Source organism: Nerophis lumbriciformis, linkage group LG07, assembly GCF_033978685.3.
Source record: "Nerophis lumbriciformis linkage group LG07, RoL_Nlum_v2.1, whole genome shotgun sequence".
In the NCBI taxonomy this organism is placed as follows: domain Eukaryota; kingdom Metazoa; phylum Chordata; class Actinopteri; order Syngnathiformes; family Syngnathidae; genus Nerophis; species Nerophis lumbriciformis.
The window spans coordinates 49,142,169-49,163,100 of record NC_084554.2 but is presented as its reverse complement, the minus strand read 5'-3'; the positions used below and the strand labels follow the sequence as shown (position 1 = coordinate 49,163,100).

General features: G+C 36.1%; 1 protein-coding gene across 1 annotated transcript in view; it reads left to right on the top strand.

Annotated features, from left to right (window-relative positions):
* LOC133609385 (cadherin-20-like) overlaps nt 1-20,932 on the top strand; it is a 222,932-nt gene that overhangs the window by 62,735 nt on the left and 139,265 nt on the right. The window contains exon 2 of the mRNA XM_061964931.1: nt 1,710-1,824. The gene's annotated coding sequence lies outside the window, so the exon portion shown is untranslated. The remainder of the gene's footprint in view (nt 1-1,709; nt 1,825-20,932) is intronic.

Sequence of the window (20,932 nt, the reverse complement as noted above, 5' to 3'; positions counted from 1 at the left end):
AAGCTATTGAGCCATATCGGTTTGAACCGTATGCAAGCGAAACCGACGAAAACGACACGACAGCCAGCGACACGGGAGAAAGCGAGGACGAATTCGGCGATCGCCTTCTAACCAACGATTGGTATGTGTTTGTTTGGCATTAAAGGAAACTAACAACTATGAACTAGGTTTACAGCATATGAAATACATTTGGCAACAACATGCACTTTGAGAATTGTCGGAGGCAGATATTTACATATATCCGAATTTAAGTGTTACTTCTTTTATTTCATAGTCATATTTGAAAACAGCTCGTGTTTTTCCATTTGTTCTCTTTCTGTTTGTCTGCAAGTAAACTGTGTGTGTTAACCTTGAAGCTTTGGAATGTAAGAAAGAGAGATAACGGGCATGTGTTTTGACTAGAGAGACTTAAGAGGGGAGAGGGTTTTGGTCGGGGGACAGAAGATCTTAGCGGGGCGATTGAATGTTCTATGCTGGACTGGTGTCAATGTATATATGCAAAGCTTTGCAAATATATTACAAAATACCTATTCTGTCTCTGGTGGTTTTTCAACTCAGCTTTAAGTGTCGTAAAGAACTTGGGAGCGACCTGTGACTTGAATTCCCTGGGAGGAACAACTGGTCCAAAACGCAACAGAGTGCAGACAGCCCAATTTTCATCAATTAATATATTCTGTAGGCATACCCTCATCCGCGCTCTTTTCCTGAAAGCTGCTCTGTCCAGTTTTGGAGTTGATGTCAGCAGGCCAGGGAAGCTAGGGTCGATATTCTTCTCTTGATCATCTTCGGTTGCATAAGGGACGGTGTGAGCCAAGACATCCAGGGGGTTTAGCTCGCTCGCCATTGCTTGCCGTGCTAGCGAGGTCCTTTGTCCCAGAATTGCTCACACACTCCGGCAGATTCAATGGGGGTCTGGCGGCAGATTTCTTTGACTTTATCGTTGGAAATGCATCTGCTTTGAGTGTCGCAGGATATCCACACATTCTTGCCATCTCTGTCGTAGCATAGCTTTCGTCGGTAAAGTGTGCGGAACAAACGTCCAATTTCTTGCCACTTTCGCACCTTTGGGCCACTGGTGCAACTTGAATCCGTCCCTGTTCGTGTTGTTACACCCTCCGACAACACACCGACGAGGCATGATGTCTCCAAGGTACGGAAAACAGTCGAAAAAACGGAAAATAACAGAGCTGATTTGACTCGGTGTTTGAGAAAATGGCGGATTGCTTCCCGATGTGTCATCGCTCCGAGAGCGAATAATAGAAAGGCGTTTAATTCGCCAAAATTCACCCATTTAGAGTTCGGAAATCGGTTAAAAAAATATATGGTCTTTTTTCTGCAACATCAAGGTATATATTGACGCTTACATAGGTCTGGTGATAATGTTCCCCTTTAAGAATTTTTTTTAAAATCGATTTAAAAAAAATATGTTTTAAGCCATTTCAATGCAACCAAAAGGAGCTTGTCTAACCTGTAACCTGTTTTGAAAAAGTTTCATTATAATTATTATACCAAATGATAACATTGCGAGAATTGCTTTCAATCGAGAAATCGTGTTGAATCGAATTTCGATTCTCAAACGAATCGTCACCACAGGAATCTGAATCGGAACAAATCGTTAGGTCCCAAAGATTCCCACACCCCAGTAATCGATATCAATAAAAAATGTCTTCTATAAAACGTTCTATAATTTTTTTTTCCTTCTTTGCCAGAAGAAACTGGAAGTTGCGAAGCAAGTTTCGGTGGCATGGACAAAAGCATTCGTTCTCTGGTCATCGAGCAACACAGGAAGTGATCAGTGGGAGTGACACGCCAACAGCCAATCAGGTAACAGTATCAACTACCATTTCCATTGCAACAACTTGTTTTCTCTCGCTGTTGATTCTTAAGTGAGAAGTGAAAGTAAAAGTGAGTGCATCGCACAGCGAAGAAATTGTGGATAATATGCCACACCACCTTAGCTGCGCTCACCCTTTAGAGCACAGCTGTAACTTCCTGGCACTAAACCTGCAGAATATAGAATATAGTTCTTCTCAGGTTTCTCTATGTTTACATTTTGTTAAGCATTTTTTACGTATCCCTTATTTTTGCATCTTAATAGTAAGAGGTTATTGTTAAGTGTTAGATGGGATTTTTCAATTTTGTTTGGATTGAGTGTTTTTCATGGTTTTGTTGACATTTTGATTCCTTTCTGCCTCGATAGCTGAGAGAATTCTAATCAGAGGAAGGTTACATTTAAAATAAATACTTTTTTTTTTTTTTCTTCTGATCCTTATTTTTTTTAAATATAAGTAACTACATGAGGCAATTCCTGCTCCAATGCTGAAGTTGTACTGAAATGCTGACAAAATGTAGTATGAATGTAAGAATAGTTTGAATAAGTTTGGAGTTTGGGAAAGTGTTGGTTGGATGAGTGGAATGTGTTGATTTTGGAATGGTTTAAATAGGTAGAAAAATGTGGGAATTGTGGAAGTTTAAAAAATGGACAATTCATTTTGAATGGGGAAAATGTCCCTGAAAACTGGAATTCTTGGAAATCCGGACATTTTTTAAATTTTTTATGGCGAGCACACAATTTTGAACAGGCTGAATATTTTGCAGTTAGAACGGTATGAATCGGATACAAAATGTGGGAATTGTGGAACTTTTTCAATATGAATTTCATGGAAATTTCTGGAAAAGCAGGAATTTTGGGGAAAATGTTAAAATACTTTAATTTTTTGGATGAGTTGACATGTTGGTGTTGGAATTTTTGAAATCGGTCAAGAAATGTAGAAGTAGTAGCATTTTTAATTGAGAAAAGGTATTACGGAATTCCAGGAATTTCGGGAAAACCGGGAATTTTTCCACTTCAAAAAACAACTTTGTTTTTTTGTCCTGATTAAGAGGAGTGCTTGGACGGTAGAACGGTTAAAGTGGGTTGAAAAATGTGGAAGGAGTAGTCGCCAGAAAGATGGATCAAAAAAGGGTTTGAAAAAAAAGGAATTCTGGGAATTACTGGAATTTTTTGGAACTTGGAAAAGTGATAGTTTGAATTTCCAGGATGAGTGGAATATGTTGAAGGTGGAATGGTTTGAATAGGTTTAAAAATGTGGGAATTGTGGAAGTAAAAAAAATGGACAATTAATTTTTAATGGGGAAAATGTCCCTGAAAACTGGGAATTCTTGGGAATCCGGGAATTTTTTCAAAATTGTTGAAGGAGAGCACACAATTTCAGGAAAACCGGCAATTTTTCCAGTTCAAAAAACAACTTCGTTTTTTGGTCCTGATTAAGAGGAATGATTTGTCGGTGCAATGGTTGAAGTGGGTTGAAAAATGTGGAAGGAGTAGACGCCAGAAAAAGGGGTCAAAAAAGGGTTTGAAAAAAAAGGAATTTTGGGAATTCCTGGAATTTTTTTAACTTGGAAAAATGATAGTTTGAATTTCCAGGATGAGTGAAATATGTTGAAGGTGGAATGGTTTGAATAAGTTTAAAAATGTGGGAATTGTAGAAATAAAAAAAATGGACAATTCATATTTAATGGTGAAAATGTCCCTGAAAACTGGGAATTCTTGGGAATCCGGGAATTTAAAAAAAAAAAATGTTGAAGGAGAGCACACAATTTTGAACAGGCTGAATATTTTGCAGTTGGAACGGTTTGAACCGGATACAAAATGTGGGGGTTGTGGAACTTTGAAAAATCTCAATGGGAATTTCATGGACATTTGGGAATTTCGGGAAAAGCGGGAATTTTTTGGAATATGTTAAAAGACTTGAATGTTCTGAATGAGTTGAAATGGTTGGTGTTAGAATTTTTCATTTTTAATTGTCAAATGGTATTAAGGAATTCCAGGAATTTCGGAAAAACTGGAAATTTTTCAAGTTCAAAAAACAACTTTGTTTTTTTTGTCCTGATTAAGAGGAATGCTTGGACTGTGGAACAGTTGAAGGGGGTTGAAAAATGTGGAAGGAGTGGTCGCCAGAAAAAAGGGTCAAAAAAGGGTTTGAAAAAAAAAGAATTCTGGGAATTGCTGGAAAAAATTTTAATTTGGAAAAATGTTAGTTTGAATTTCCAGGATGAGTGGAATATGTTGAAGGTCGATTGGTTTGAATAGGTTTAAAAATGTGGGAATTGGGAAAGTTATAAAAATGGACAATCCATTTTTAATGGGGAAAATGTCCCTGAAAACTGGGAATTCTTGGAAATCCGGGAATTTAAATTAAAAAAATAGTTGAAGGAGAGCACACAATTTTGAACGGACCGAATATTTTGGTGTTCTAATAGTTTGAATCGTATATAAAATGTTGGAGTTGGGGAACTTTGAAAAATGTCCCATTCATTTCAATGGGAATTTCATGAAAATTTGGGGATTTCGGGTAAAGTGGGAATTTTTGGGAAAATGTTAAAAGACTTGAATGTTCTAAATGAGTTAAAATGGTTGGTGTTGGAATTTTTCAAAACAGTCGAGAAATGTTGAAGTAGTTACATTTTTAAATGAGAAATGGTATTAAGGAATTCCAGGAATTTCGGGAAAACCGGGAATTTTCCCAGTTTAAAAAAGAACTTTGTTTTTCTGTCCTGATTAAGAGGAATGATTTGACGGTGCGATGTTTGAAGTGGGTTGAAAAATGTGGAAGGAGTAGTCGCCAGAAAAAGGGGTCAAAAAAGGGTTTGAAAAAAAAAGGAATTCTGGAAATTCCTGGATTTTTTTTTAACTTGAAAAAATTATAGTTTGAATTTCCAGGATGAATGAAATATGTTGAAGGTGAAATGGTTTGAATAGGTTTAAAAATGTGGGAAATGTGGAAGTTAAAAAAATTGGACAATTCATTTTTAATGGGGAAAATGTCCCTGAAAACTGGGAATTATTGGAAATCAGGGAATTTAAAAAAAAATTGTTGAAAGAGAGCAAACAATTTTGAACAGCCGAATATTTTGGAGTTCTAATGGTTTGAATTGGATATAAAATGTTGTAGTTGTGGAACTTTGAAAAATGTCTCATTCATTTCAATGGGAATTTCATGGAAATTTGGGAATTTCGGGAAAAGCGGGAATTTTGGGGAAAATGTTAAAAGACTTGAATGTTCTGAATGAGTTGAAATGGTTGGTGTTGGAATTTTTCAAAACAGTCGAGAAATGTTGAAGTAGTAACATTTTTAAATGAGAAATGGTATTAAGGAATTGCAGGAATTTCGGGAAAACCGGGAATTTTTCCAGTTTAAAAAATAATTTTGTTTTTTTGTCCTGATTAAGAGGAATGATTTGACGGTGCAATGGTTGAAGTGGGTTGAAAAATGTGGAAGGAGTAGTCGCCAGAAAAAGGGGTCAAAAAGGGTTTGAAAAAAAAATAATTCTGGGAATTGCCGGAAATTTTTTAAACTTGGAAAAATGTTAGTTTGAATTTCCAGGATGAGTGGAATATGTTGAAGGTCGATTGGTTTGAATAGGTTTAAAAATGTGGGAATTGGGAAAGTTATAAAAATGGAGAATCCATTTTTAATGGGGAAAATGTCCCTGAAAACTGGGAATTCTTGGAAATCCGGGAATTTAAAAAAAAATTGTTAAAAGAGAGCACACAAGTTTGAACAGGCCGAATATTTTGGAGTTATAATGGTTTGAATCGGATATAAAATGTTGGAATTGGGGAACTTTGAAAAATGTTCCATTCATTTCAATGGGAATTTCATGGAAATTTGGGAATTTCGGGAAAAGCGGGAATTTTTTGGAAAATGTTAAAAGACTTGAATGTTCTGAATGAGTTGAAATGGTTGGTGTTAGAATTTTTCAAAACAGTCGAGAAATGTTGAAGTAGTAACATTTTTAAATGAGAAATGGTATTAAGGAATTCCAGGAATTTCGGGAAAACCGGGAATTTTTCCAGTTTAAAAAATAACTTTGTTTTTTTTGTCCTGGTTAAGAGGAATGCTTGGACGGTGGAAAAGTTGAAGGGGGTTGAAAAATGTGGAAGGAGTGGTCGCCAGAAAAAAGGGTCAAAAAAGGGTTTGAAAAAAAAAGAATTCTGGGAATTGCCGGAAATTTTTTGAACTTGGAAAAATGTTAGTTTGAATTTCCAGGATGAGTGGAATATGTTGAAGGTCGATTGGTTTGAATAGGTTTAAAAATGTGGGAATTGGGAAAGTTATAAAAATGGATAATCCATTTTAATGGGGAAAATGTCCCTGAAAACTGGGAATTCTTGGAAATCCGGGAATTTAAAAAAAAATTGTTGAAAGAGAGCACACAATTTTGAACAGGCCGAATATTTTGGAGTTCTAATGGTTTGAATCGGATATAAAATGTTGGAATTGGGGAACTTTGAAAAATGTTCCATTAATTTCAATGGGAATTTCATGGAAATTTGGGAATTTCAGGAAAAGCGGGAATTTTTGGGAAAATGTTAAAAGACTTGAATGTTCTGAATGAGTTGAAATGGTTGGTGTTAGAATTTTTCAAATTGGTCGAGAAATGTTGAAGTAGTAACATTTTTAATTGTCAAATGGTATTAAGGAATTCCAGGAATTTCGGAAAAACTGGAAATTTTTCAAGTTCAAAAAACAACTTCGTTTTTTTTGTCCTGATTAAGAGGAATGCTTGGACTGTGGAACAGTTGAAGGGGGTTGGAAAATGTGGAAGGAGTTGTCGCCAGAAAAAAGGGTCAAAAAAGGGTTTGAAAAAAAAAAGAATTCTGGGAATTGCTGGAAAAAATTTTAATTTGGAAAAATGTTAGTTTGAATTTCCAGGATGAGTGGAATATGTTGAAGGTCGATTGGTTTGAATAGGTTTAAAAATGTGGGAATTGGGAAAGTTATAAAAATGGACAATCCATTTTTAATGGGGAAAATGTCCCTGAAAACTGGGAATTCTTGGAAATCCGGGAATTTAAATAAAACAAATAGTTGAAGGAGAGCACACAATTTTGAACAGGCCGAATATTTTGGTGTTCTAATAGTTTGAATCGTATATAAAATGTTGGAGTTGGGGAACTTTGAAAAATGTCCCATTCATTTCAATGGGAATTTCATGAAAATTTGGGGATTTCGGGTAAAGTGGGAATTTTTGGGAAAATGTTAAAAGACTTGAATGTTCTAAATGAGTTGAAATGGTTGGTGTTGGAATTTTTCAAAACAGTCGAGAAATGTTGAAGTAGTAACATTTTTAAATGAGAAATGGTATTAAGGAATTCCAGGAATTTCGGGAAAACCGGGAATTTTCCCAGTTTAAAAAATAACTTTGTTTTTCTGTCCTGATTAAGAGGAATGATTTGACGGTGCAATGTTTGAAGTGGGTTGAAAAATGTGGAAGGAGTAGTCGCCAGAAAAAGGGGTCAAAAAAGGGTTTGAAAAAAAAAGGAATTCTGGAAATTCCTGGATTTTTTTTTAACTTGAAAAAATTATAGTTTGAATTTCCAGGATGAATGAAATATGTTGAAGGTGAAATGGTTTGAATAGGTTTAAAAATGTGGGAAATGTGGAAGTTTAAAAAATTGGACAATTCATTTTTAATGGGGAAAATGTCCCTGAAAACTGGGAATTATTGGAAATCAGGGAATTTAAAAAAAATTGTTGAAAGAGAGCAAACAATTTTGAACAGCCGAATATTTTGGAGTTCTAATGGTTTGAATTGGATATAAAATGTTGGAGTTGTGGAACTTTGAAAAATGTCTCATTCATTTCAATGGGAATTTCATGGAAATTTGGGAATTTCGGGAAAAGCGGGAATGTTTGGGAAGATGTTAAAAGACTTGAATGTTCTGAATGAGTTGAAATGGTTGGTGTTGGATTTTTTCAAAACAGCCAAGAAATGTTGAAGTAGTAACATTTTTAAATGAGAAATGGTATTAAGGAATTCCAGGAATGTCGGGAAAACCGGGAATTTTTCCAGTTTAAAAAATAACTTTGTTTTTTTTGTCTTGGTTAAGAGGAATGCTTGGACTGTGGAAAAGTTGAAGGGGGTTGAAAAATGTGGAAGGAGTGGTCGCCAGAAAAAAGGGTTTGAAAAAAAAAGAATTCTGGGAATTGCCGGAAATTTTTTGAACTTGGAAAAATGTTAGTTTGAATTTCCAGGATGAGTGGAATATGTTGAAGGTCGATTGGTTTGAATAGGTTTAAAAATGTGGGAATTGGGAAAGTTATAAAAATGGATAATCCATTTTTAATGGGGAAAATGTCCCTGAAAACTGGGAATTCTTGGAAATCTGGGAATTTAAAAAAAATTGTTGAAAGAGAGCACACAAGTTTGAATAGGCCGAATATTTTGGAGTTCTATTGGTTTGAATCGGATATAAAATGTTGGAATTGGGGAACTTTGAAAAATGTTCCATTCATTTCAATGGGAATTTCATGGAAATTTGGGAATTTCGGGAAAAGCGGGAATTTTTTGGAAAATGTTAAAAGACTTGAATGTTCTGAATGAGTTGAAATGGTTGGTGTTGGATTTTTTCAAATCGGTCGAGAAATGTAGGAGTAGTCTACAGAAAAAAGGGTGGAAATAGGGCTTTGGAAAAGCAGGAATTCCGGAAAATCCTGGAATTTTTTTGAACTTGGAAAAAAGGAAGTTTGAATTTCCAGGATGGTGGAAGGTGGAATGGTTTGAAAAATGTGGAAATGGTGGACGTTTGAAAAATGGCCAATTCATTTTGAATGGGGTAAATGTCCCTGAAAACTGGGAATTCTTGGAAATCCGGGAATTTAAAAAAAAAATGTTGAAAGAGAGCACACAATTTTGAACAGGCCGAATATTTTGGAGTTCTAATAGTTTGAATCGGATATAAAATGTTGGAGTTGTGGAACTTTGAAAAATGTCCCATTCATTTCAATGGGAATTTCATGGAAATTTGGGAATTTCGGGTAAAGTGGGAATTTTTGGGAAAATATTAAAAGACTTGAATGTTCTGAATGAGTTGAAATGGTTGGTGTTAGAATTTTTCAAAACAGTCGAGAAATGTTGAAGTAGTAACATTTTTAAATGAGAAATGGTATTAAGGAATTCCAGGAATTTCAGGAAAACCGGGAATTTTTCCAGTTTAAAAAATAACTTTGTTTTTTTTGTCCTGATTAAGAGGAATGCTTGGACTGTGGAAAAGTTGAAGGGGGTTGAAAAATGTGGAAGGAGTGGTCGCCAGAAAAAAGGGTCAAAAAAGGGTTTGAAAAAAAAAGAATTCTGGGAATTGCCGGAAATTTTTTGAACTTGGAAAAATGTTAGTTTGAATTTCCAGGATGAGTGGAAAATGTTGAAGGTCAATTGGTTTGAATAGGTTTAAAAATGTGGGAATTGGGAAAGTTATAAAAATGGATAATCCATTTTAATGGGGAAAATGTCCCTGAAAACTGGGAATTCTTGGAAATCCGGGAATTTAAAAAAAAATTGTTGAAAGAGAGCACACAATTTTGAACAGGCCGAATATTTTGGAGTTCTAATGGTTTGAATCGGATATAAAATGTTGGAATTAGGGAACTTTGAAAAATGTTCCATTAATTTCAATGGGAATTTCATGGAAATTTGGGAATTTCAGGAAAAGCGGGAATTTTTGGGAAAATGTTAAAAGACTTGAATGTTCTGAATGAGTTGAAATGGTTGGTGTTGGAATTTTTCAAAACAGTCGAGAAATGTTGAAGTAGTAACATTTTTAAATGAGAAATGGTATTAAGGAATTCCAGGAATTTCGGGAAAACCGGGAATTTTTCCAGTTCAAAAAATAACTTTGTTTTTTTTGTCCTGGTTAAGAGGAATGCTTGGACGGTGGAACGGTTGAAGTGGGTTGAAAAATGTGGAAGGAGTGGTCGCCAGAAAAAAGGGTTTGAAAAAAAAAGAATTCTGGGAATTGCCGGAAATTTTTTGAACTTGGAAAAATGTTAGTTTGAATTTCCAGGATGAGTGGAATATGTTGAAGGTCGATTGGTTTGAAAAGGTTTAAAAATGTGGGAATTGGGAAAGTTATAAAAATGGACAATCCATTTTTAATGGGGAAAATGTCCCTGAAAACTGGGAATTCTTGGAAATCCGGGAATTTAAAAAAAAATTGTTGAAAGAGAGCACACAATTTTGAACAGGCCAAATATTTTGGAGTTCTAATGGTTTGAATCGGATATAAAATGTTGGAGTTGGGGAACTTTGAAAAATGTCCCATTCATTTCAATGGGAATTTCATGGACATTTGGGAATTTCGGGTAAAGCGGGAATTTTTGGGAAAATGTTAAAAGACTTGAATGTTCTGAATGAGTTGAAATGGTTGGTGTTGGAATTTTTCAAAACAGTCGAGAAATGTTGAAGTAGTAACATTTTTAAATGAGAAATGGTATTAAGGAATTGCAGGATTTTCGGGAAAACCGGGAATTTTTCCAGTTTAAAAAAGTACTTTGTTTTTTGTCCTGATTAAGAGGAATGATTTGACGGTGCAATGGTTGAAGTGGGTTGAAAAATGTGGAAGGAGTAGTCGCCAGAAAAAGGAGTCAAAAAAGGGTTTGAAAAAAAAAGGAATTCTGGAAATTCCTGGATTTTTTTTTTAACTTGAAAAAATTATAGTTTGAATTTCCAGGATAAGTGAAATATGTTGAAGGTGGAATGGTTTGAACAGGTTTAAAAATGTGGGAATTGTGGAAGTTAAAAAAGTGGACAATTCATTTTTAATGGGGAAAATGTCCCTGAAAACTGGGACTTCTTGGGAATCCGGGATTTTTTTTTTAATTGTTGAAGGAGAGCACACAATTTTTAACAGGCTGAATATTTTGCAGTTGGAACGATTTGAACCGGATACAAAATGTGGGAGTTGTGGAACTTTGAAAAATGTCAATGGGAATTTCATGGACATTTGGGAATTTCGGGAAAAGCAAGAATTTTTTGGAATATGTTGAAAGACTTGAATGTTCTGAATGAGTTGAAATGGTTGGTGTTGGAATTTTTCAAATCGGTCGAGAAATGTTGAAGTAGTAACATTTTTAATTGTCAAATGGTATTAAGGAATTCCAGGAATTTCGGAAAAACTGGAAATTTTTCAAGTTCAAAAAACAACTTTGTTTATTTTGTCCTGATAAAGAAGAATGCTTGGACTGTGGAACAGTTGAAGGGGGTTGAAAAATGTGGAAGGAGTGGTCGCCAGAAAAAAGGGTCAAAAAAGGGTTTGAAAAAAAAAGAATTCCGGGAATTGCCGGAAATTTTTTTAACTTGGAAAAATGTTAGTTTGAATTTCCAGGATGAGTGGAATATGTTGAAGGTCGATTGGTTTGAATAGGTTTAAAATGTGGGAGTTGGGAAAGTTATAAAAATGGACAATCCATTTTTAATGGGGAAAATGTCCCTGAAAACTGGGAATTCTTGGAAATCCGGGAATTTAAAAAACAAATGTTGAAAGAGAGCACGCAATTTTGAACAGGCCGAATATTTTGGAGTTCTAATGGTTTGAATCGGATACAAAATGTTGGAGTTGTGGAACTTTGAAAAATGTTCCATTCATTTCAATGGGAATTTCATGGAAATTTGGGAATTCTGGGAAAAGCGGGAATTTTTTGGAAAATGTTAAAAGACTTGAATGTTCTGAATGAGTTGAAATGGTTGGTGTTGGAATTTTTCAAATCGGTCGAGAAATGTAGGAGTAGTCTACAGAAAAAAGGGTGGAAATAGGGCTTTGGAAAAGCAGGAATTCCGGAAAATCCTGGAATTTTTTTGAACTTGGAAAAAAGGAAGTTTGAATTTCCAGGATGGTGGAAGGTGGAATGGTTTGAATGGGTTGAAAAATGTGGAAATGGTGGAAGTTTGAAAAATGGCCATTTAATTTTGAATGGGGTAAATGTCCCTGAAAACTGGGAATTCTTGGAAATCCGGGAATTTAAAAAAAAAATTGTTGAAAGAGAGCACACAAGTTTGAACAGGCCGAATATTTTGGAGTTCTAATGGTTTGAATCGGATATAAAATGTTGGAATTGGGGAACTTTGAAAAATGTTCCATTCATTTCAATGGGAATTTCATGGAAATTTGGGAATTTTGGGAAAAGCGGGAATTTTTGGGAAAATGTTAAAAGACTTGAATGTTCTGAATGAGTTGAAATGGTTGGTGTTAGAATTTTTCAAAACAGTCGAGAAATGTTGAAGTAGTAACATTTTTAAATGAGAACTGGTATTAAGGAATTCCAGGAATTTCGGGAAAACCGGGAATTTTTCCAGTTTAAAAAATAACTTTGGTTTTTTTGTCCTGATTAAGAGGAATGCTTGGACTGTGGAACAGTTGAAGGGGGTTGAAAAATGTGGAAGGAGTGGTCGCCAGAAAAAAGGGTCAAAAAAAGGTTTGAAAAAAAAAGAATTCTGGGAATTGCCGGAATTTTTTTGAACTTGGAAAAATGTTAGTTTGAATTTCCAGGATGAGTGGAATATGTTGAAGGTCGATTGGTTTGAATAGGTTTAAAAATGTGGGAATTGGGAAAGTTATAAAAATGGATAATCCATTTTTAATGGGGAAAATGTCCCTGAAAACTGGGAATTCTTGGAAATCCGGGAATTTAAAAAAAAAATGGTTGAAAGAGAGCACACAAGTTTGAACAGGCCGAATATTTTGGAGTTCTAATGGTTTGAATCGGATATAAAATGTTGGAATTGGGGAACGTTGAAAAATGTTCCATTCATTTCAATGGGAATTTCATGGAAATTTGGGAATTTCGGGAAAAGCGGGAATTTTTTGGAAAATGTTAAAAGACTTGAATGTTCTGAATGAGTTGAAATGGTTGGTGTTAGAATTTTTCAAAACAGTCGAGAAATGTTGAAGTAGTAACATTTTTAAATGAGAAATGGTATTAAGGAATTCCAGGAATTTCGGGAAAACCGGGAATTTTTCCAGTTTAAAAAATAACTTTGTTTTTTTTGTCCTGGTTAAGAGGAATGCTTGGACGGTGGAAAAGTTGAAGGGGGTTGAAAAATGTGGAAGGAGTGGTCGCCAGAAAAAAGGGTCAAAAAAGGGTTTGAAAAAAAAATAATTCTGGGAATTGCCGGAAATTTTTTGAACTTGGAAAAATGTTAGTTTGAATTTCCAGGATGAGTGGAATATGTTGAAGGTCGATTGGTTTGAATAGGTTTAAAAATGTGGGAATTGGGAAAGTTATAAAAATGGATAATCCATTTTTAATGGGGAAAATGTCCCTGAAAACTGGGAATTCTTGGACATCCGGGAATTTAAAAAAAATTTGTTGAAAGAGAGCACACAAGTTTGAACAGGCCGAATATTTTGGAGTTCTAATGGTTTGAATCGGATACAAAATGTTGGAATTGGGGAACTTTGAAAAATGTCCCATTCATTTCAATGGGAATTTCATGGAAATTTGGGAATTTCGGGAAAAGCGGGAATTTTTTGGAAAATGTTAAAAGACTTGAATGTTCTGAATGAGTTGAAATGGTTGGTTTTAGAATTTTTCAAAACAGTCGAGAAATGTTGAAGTAGTAACATTTCTAAATGAGAAATGGTATTAAGGAATTCCAGGAATTTCGGGAAAACCGGGAATTTTTCCAGTTCAAAAAATAACTTTGTTTTTTTTGTGTCCTGGTTAAGAGGAATGCTTGGACGGTGGAACGGTTGAAGTGGGTTGAAAAATGTGGAAGGAGTAGTCGCCAGAAAAAGGGGTCAAAAAAGGGTTTGAAAAAAAAGGAATTCTGGAAATTCCTGGATTTTTTTTTAACTTGAAAAAATTATAGTTTGAATTTCCAGGATGAGTGAAATATGCTGAAGGTGGAATGGTTTGAATAGGTTTAAAAATGTGGGAATTGTGGAAGTTAAAAAAATTGGACAATTCATATTTAATGGGGAAAATGTCCCTGAAAACTGGGAATTCCTGGGAATCCAGGAATTAAAAAAAAAAAATTGTTGAAGGAGAGCACACAATTTTGAACAGGCTGAATATTTTGCAGTTGGAACGGTTTGAACCGCATACACAATGTGGGAGTTGTGGAACTTTGAAAAATCTCAATGGGAATTTCATAGAAATTTGGGAATTTCGGGAAAAGCGGGAATTTTTTGGAAAATGTTAAAAGACTTGAAAGTTCTGATTGAGTTGAAATGGTTGGTGTTGGAATTTTTCAAAACGGTCGAGAAATGTTGAAGTAGTAACATTTTTAAATGAGAAATGGTATTAAGGAATTCCAGGAATTTCGGGAAAACCGGGAATTTTTTGGGAAAATGTTAAAAGACTTGAATGTTCTGAATGAGTTGAAATGGTTGGTGTTAGAATTTTTCAAAACAGTCGAGAAATGTTGAAGTAGTAACATTTTTAAATGAGAAATGGTATTAAGGAATTCCAGGAATTTCTGGAAAACCGGGAATTTTTCCAGTTTAAAAAATAACTTTGTTTTTTTTGTCCTGGTTAAGAGGAATGCTTGGACGGTGGAACGGTTGAAGTGGGTTGAAAAATGTGGAAGGAGTAGTCTACAGAAAAAAGGGTGGAAATAGGGCTTTCTAAAAGCAGGAATTCCGGAAAATCCTGGAATTTTTTTTTAACTTGAAAAAAAGGAAATTTGAATTTCTAGAATGGTGGAATGTGTTGAAGGTGGAATGGTTTGAATGGGTTGAAAAATGTGGAAATGGTGAAAGTTTGAAAAATGGCCAATTCATTTTGAATAGGGAAAAATGTCCCGGAAAACCTGGAATTCTGGGAAATCTGGGAATTTTTGGAATTTGTCAAAGGAAAGCCCGCGATTCCCGAATAGGCTGAACAGTTTAAATTGGAACGGTTTGAATCGGGTGAAAAATGTGGAAGGTAGAGCGCGCCAAAATCTGGAGAAGAAGAAGAAGAAGAAATAGATGAATGTTGGTGTAGTTAGTGAATGTTTTGGAACATTCACACAATAATGATATCAACCAATGCAAAACACTAATATCACGATACGGTTTCCAGACACTTCACCCAGTCCTACATAAGTCTTTTGTATTCAAGGCTGTTTCATAGCCAGAGAGAGAAGAGTTTTAAATGTTCTTCACAAAGTTTGATGAGGGATGATGAACTAAATCAGTTCTTGTTTTGAGAAGCGCATTAAGGAAGAAAAACAGACGAAAAAAAGTCAAGCATAACATTTATCCAGGCAGACAAAGGGGAACACAGAAATAGGGATAATTATATTTCCTACCTTTCTCCACCAGTGGCATCCATTGTCCCAATTAATTTCATTATTTTCGGAGGCGCTGGCTGTTGAGAGCAGATTAGTTCTGTCGGGAGTCGCGGGGATAAACATGGCTGTAATTGCTTATTACTCTCAGAGGCCACGCCAGATTATAGCTCAGCTAATGAATGAGAAAATATCCAATCACCTTTAACACTCGGCTCACGCTTTTGTTTTCTTGGCTTTCGTTGCGCCCGTGATGCGAGAAGGTCAGCTTCGGGAAGCAAGACGCTCTTTTTTTTGAAGGACCGCGGTGACCAGGTGGAGAGACCCGGGAGACACGCCACCAGGGCAAAAGGCAAAAGGATTGTTAGTAGGCTGCGTTCATGATAAGGAGTGTCCCGATCGGATTATTGATATTGGTCCGATATCAACAAAAAACAAGTATTGGATTATATCGACTAACATTCTAAAATATCCACACATTTGTCCATATAAACAGGTATCAAATAAATACCGTCCCTAAGGCAGAAACGGATTAGAAAGTATCCAGTAACAAGAGTGTCCGCATCATTCAACTTACTGCAGCATGGCCTCATTATTGTGGCCACGGGGTGTGGCCAAAAAATGACAATTACCACTTCAACAGGACGTAAGGAAGACAATGTGGAGTTTGTCGTGAGAAGAAGACATGCTAACATACGCTGACATATACCAGCATATTTTAACATGCGCTAACACATGTTAACATACGCTTACATAAACTAACATATTTTAACATGCGCTAACACATTTTAACTTACGCTGACATATACTAACATATTTTACACTAACATATGTTAACATCCACTAACACATGCTAACATACGCTAACATATTTCAACATGCGCTAATACATGCTAACATACGCTTACATAAACTAACATATTTTAACATGCGCTAACACATGTTAACATACGCTTACATAAACTAACATATTTTAACATGCGCTAACACATGTTAACATACGCTTACATAAACTAACATATTTTAACATGCGCTAACACATTTTGACTTACGCTGACATATACTAACACATTTTACACTAACATATGTTAACATCCACTAACACATGCTAACATACGCTAACATATTTCAACATGCGCTAATACATGCTAACATACGCCTACATAAACCAACATATTTTATCATGCGCTAACACATGTTAACTTTAGCTGACATATACTAACATATTTTACACTAACATAATTTAACAAGCACTAACACATGCTAACATACACTAACATATTTTAACATTCACTAACACATGCTAACATACGCTAACATATTTTAACATTCGTTAACACATGCTAACATACGGTGGCATATTTTAACATGTACTAACATACACTAAGATAAAGCAACACATGCAAAGATAGTAACATACTTAAACAATAACATTTGTTAATGACATACACTAACATATTTTAACATGCACTAACACACGCGAACATACGCTAACATATTTTAACATGCGTTAACACATGCTAACATACGGTGGCATATTTTAACATGTTCTAACATACACTAAGATAAAGCAACACATGCAAAGATAGTAGCATACTTAAACAATAACATTTGTTAATGACATACACTAACATATTTTAACATGCACTAACACACGCGAACATACGCTAACATATTTTGACATGCGTTAACACATGCTAACATACGGTAGCATATTTTAACATGTGCTAGCATACACTAAGATAAAGCAACACATGCAAAGATAGTAGCATACTTAAACAATAACATTTGTTAATGACATACACTAACGTATTTTAACATGCACTAACACACGCGAACATACGCTAACATATTTTAACATGCGTTAACACATGCTAACATACGGTAGCATATTTTACCATGTGCTAACATACACTAAGATAAAGCAACACATGCAAAGATAGTAGCATACTTAAACAATAACATTTGTTAATGACATACACTAACATATTTTAACATGCACTAACACACGCGAACATACGCTAACATATTTTAATATGCGTTAACACATGCTAACATACGGTAGCATATTTTAACATGTGCTAACATACACTAAGATAAAGCAACGCATGCAAAGATAGTAACATACTTAAACAATAACATTTGTTAATGACATACACTAACATATTTTAACATGCACTAACACGTGCTAACATACGCTAACATATTTTAACACATGCTAACATTCACTAAGGTAAAGTAACATAAGTAAACGTAGTAACATACTTAGGTTAGTGTGTTTCATACCTATAATTGTTCTATGTTTGAGCCATTTTCAGGTAACATTCGTCAAGTAACAAAATATTTGATGCTGATGTAGCAAAAGAGCTAACATGCTAATATTAAAAAAAAAAGCCTGATATAAGACAACAATACATAACACAATGTAACGATAATGACTGTCAATTGTTCAAGCAAAATAAAGTCAACGGTGCAAAATAAGTTTGGCCGCGCTTTCAAGTCTTATATAACTGGAGACACTGGCTTGTATAGAATGTCTGGCCACGACACGAAATTGAGGGACATGTTGTCCAACCTCTAATTGATCAATATCTCCTGATCCGTGGAACATGGAAATGTCTTTCTGCTCCAATAATGATAAGAAGGTTTGACCCGAGGGTCGACTATGTGCTTAGCGTGTCAAGACTCCGCCGATGGGGGAGCAGATCAGAGGCGAAAGAGACAAGTCGGCGACACAGAGACACAAGTGTGTTCTGTCAGGCGGCGTGAAAGCTTTGGCGAAAAAGGCGAGCCTCAGACTGGGAACAAAGCCTCTTTGTGCCGCGGACGCCTCGCTGAAAAGGCCACGCAACAAAATACATGAGCGGTAATGGAGATGATGATGAGGGCGCAGATGAAAGAGACGCTGGAGGAGCTGAACATGGACGACTGCATTGTGTGTCGGTCACATCATTAGGGACGTCGTCCAATGAAAGGCAGTGTTTGTTGCAGACACTATTTACTATTTACATCATAATTATACGCATTTTAGGTACCCGACGGTACCAATTTTCGTTACTTTTGTGTGTGTTAATAAATATGAATTATTTTTGAAAATAAAAACTTCCATGAAATGCTAACACAAACAAGGATGGGGCGAGGGTCACCACTTTGCGTGCAAATGCGTGAGCAAATTGTCGAACAGTTCGAGAACAACATTTCTCAACCAGCTATTGCAAGGAATTTAGGGATTTCACCATCTACGGTCCGTAATATCATCAAAATGTTCGGAGAATCTGGAGAAATCACTGCACATTAGCGATGATATTACGGACCTTCGATCCCTCAGGCGGTACTGCATCAAAAATTGACATCAGTGTGTAAAGGATATCACCACATGGGCTCAGGAACACTTCAGAAAACCACTGTCAGTAACTACCGTTGGTCGCTACATCTGTAAGTGCAAGTTAAAACTCTACTATGCAAATGGAAAGCCATTTATCAACAACACCCAGAAACGCCGCCAGCTTCACTGGGCCCGAGCTGAGGTCTGACAAGTCCACATTTCAATTTGCCCTCCAATGAAATGCAGTGTTTGTTGCAGACCCCTGTGGTATGTAACTATCCGCCAAGTAGACACTATTTACTATTTACATCATTATTATACGCATTTTAGGTACCCGACGGTACCAATTTTCAGTACTTTTGTGTGTGTTAACAAATACTGTTTTTGAAAATAAAAACGTCCATGAAATTCTCAGTCATTCACTAACAAGGATGGGGCGAGGGTCACCACTTTGTCAACAAATGCGTGAGCAAATTGTCGAACAGTTTAAGAACAACTTTTCTCAACCAGCTATTGCAAAGAATTTAGGGATTTCACCATCTACGGTCTGTAATATCATCAAAAGTTTCAGAGAATCTGGAGAAACGCCCGTGACCTTGGATCCCTCAGGCGGTACTGCATCAAAAAGCGACATCAGTGTGTAAAGGATATCACCACATGGGCTCAGGAACACTTCAGAAAACCACTGTCAGTAACTACCGTTGGTCGCTACATCTGTAAGTGCAAGTTAAAACTCTACTATGCAAATGGAAAGCCATTTATCAACAACACCCAGAAACGCCGCCAGCTTCACTGGGCCCGAGCTCATCTAAGATGGACTGATGCAAAATGGAAAGTGTTCTGTGGTCTGACAAGTCCACATTTCAATTTGCCCTCCAATGAAAGGCAGTGTTTGTTGCAGACCCCTGTGGTATGTGACTATCCGCCAAGTAGACACTATTTACTATTTACATCATTATTATACGCATTTTAGGTACCCGACGGTACCAATTTTCAGTACTTTTGTGTGTGTTAACAAATATTGTTTTTGAAAATAAAAAAAGTCCATGAAATTCTCAGTCATTCACTAACAAGGATGGGGCGAGGGTCACCACTTTGTCAACAAATGCGTGAGCAAATTGTCGAACAGTTTAAAAACAACATTTCTCAACCAGCTATTGCAAGGAATTTAGGGATTTCACCATCTACGGTCCGTAATATCATCAAAAGGTTCAGAGAATCTGGAGAAATCACTGCACATTAGCGATGATATTACGGACCTTTGATCCCTCAGGCGGTACTGCATCAAAAAGCGACATCAGTGTGTAAAGGATATCACCACATGGGCTCAGGAACACTTCAGAAAACCACTGTCAGTAACTACAGTTGGTCGCTACATCTGTAAGTGCAAGTTAAAACTCTACTTTGCAAAGCGAAAGCCATTTATCAACAACACCCAAAAACGCCGCCAGCTTCGCTGGGCCCGAGCTCATCTAAGATGGACTGATACAAAGTGGAAAAGTGTTCTGTGGTCTGACAAGTCCACATTTCAAATTGCACCCCAATGAAAGGCAGTGTTTGTTGCAGACCCCTGTGGTATGTAACTATCCGCCAAGTAGACACTATTTACTATTTACATCATTATTATACGCATTTTAGGTACCCGACGGTACCAATTTTCGATACTTTTGTGTGTGTTAATAAATATGAATTATTTTTGAAAATAAAAACTTCCATGAAATGCTAACACAAACAAGGATGGGGCGAGGGTCACCACTTTGCGTGCAAATGCGTGAGCAAATTGTCGAACAGTTCGAGAACAACATTTCTCAACCAGCTATTGCAAGGAATTTAGGGATTTCACCATCTACGGTCCGTAATATCATCAAAAGGTTCAGAGAATCTGGAGAAATCACTGCACATTAGCGATGATATTACGGACCTTAAATCCCTCAGGCTGTACTGCATCAAAAAGCGACATCAGTGTGTAAAGGATATCACCACATGGACTCAGGAACACTTCAGAAAACCACTGTCAGTAACTACAGTTGGTCGCTACATCTGTAAATGCAAGTTAAAACTCTACTATGCAAATGGAAAGCCATTTATCAACAACACCCAGAAACGCCGCCAGCTTCACTGGGCCCGAGCTCATCTAAGATGGACTGATGCAAAATGGAAAGTGTTCTGTGGTCTGACAAGTCCACATTTCAATTTGCCCTCCAATGAAAGGCAGTGTTTGTTGCAGACCCCTGTGGTAGGTGACTATCTGCCAAGTAGACACTATTTACTATTTACATCATAATTTTTTTAATTACAACATTTAAAAATGAACTGATCAAGTATCAAGTATCATCGTATTATCATTTTTAAGTATGACATGCAGTTGCAAGTTTAAGACGTTAGATGGCAATAGTTCAGGCCTGGGCAAAATACGGCCCATTAAGATTTTCAATCTTAATGGGTTACCGTAAGTCTTGAACTCTAGAAAGTATTTCAATGGTTAAAATCTGCGTTTTTGAGTGTTATAGGAGTTATTACGGTAATCTAGGTCACAGCAGCTCAGACCAGGAA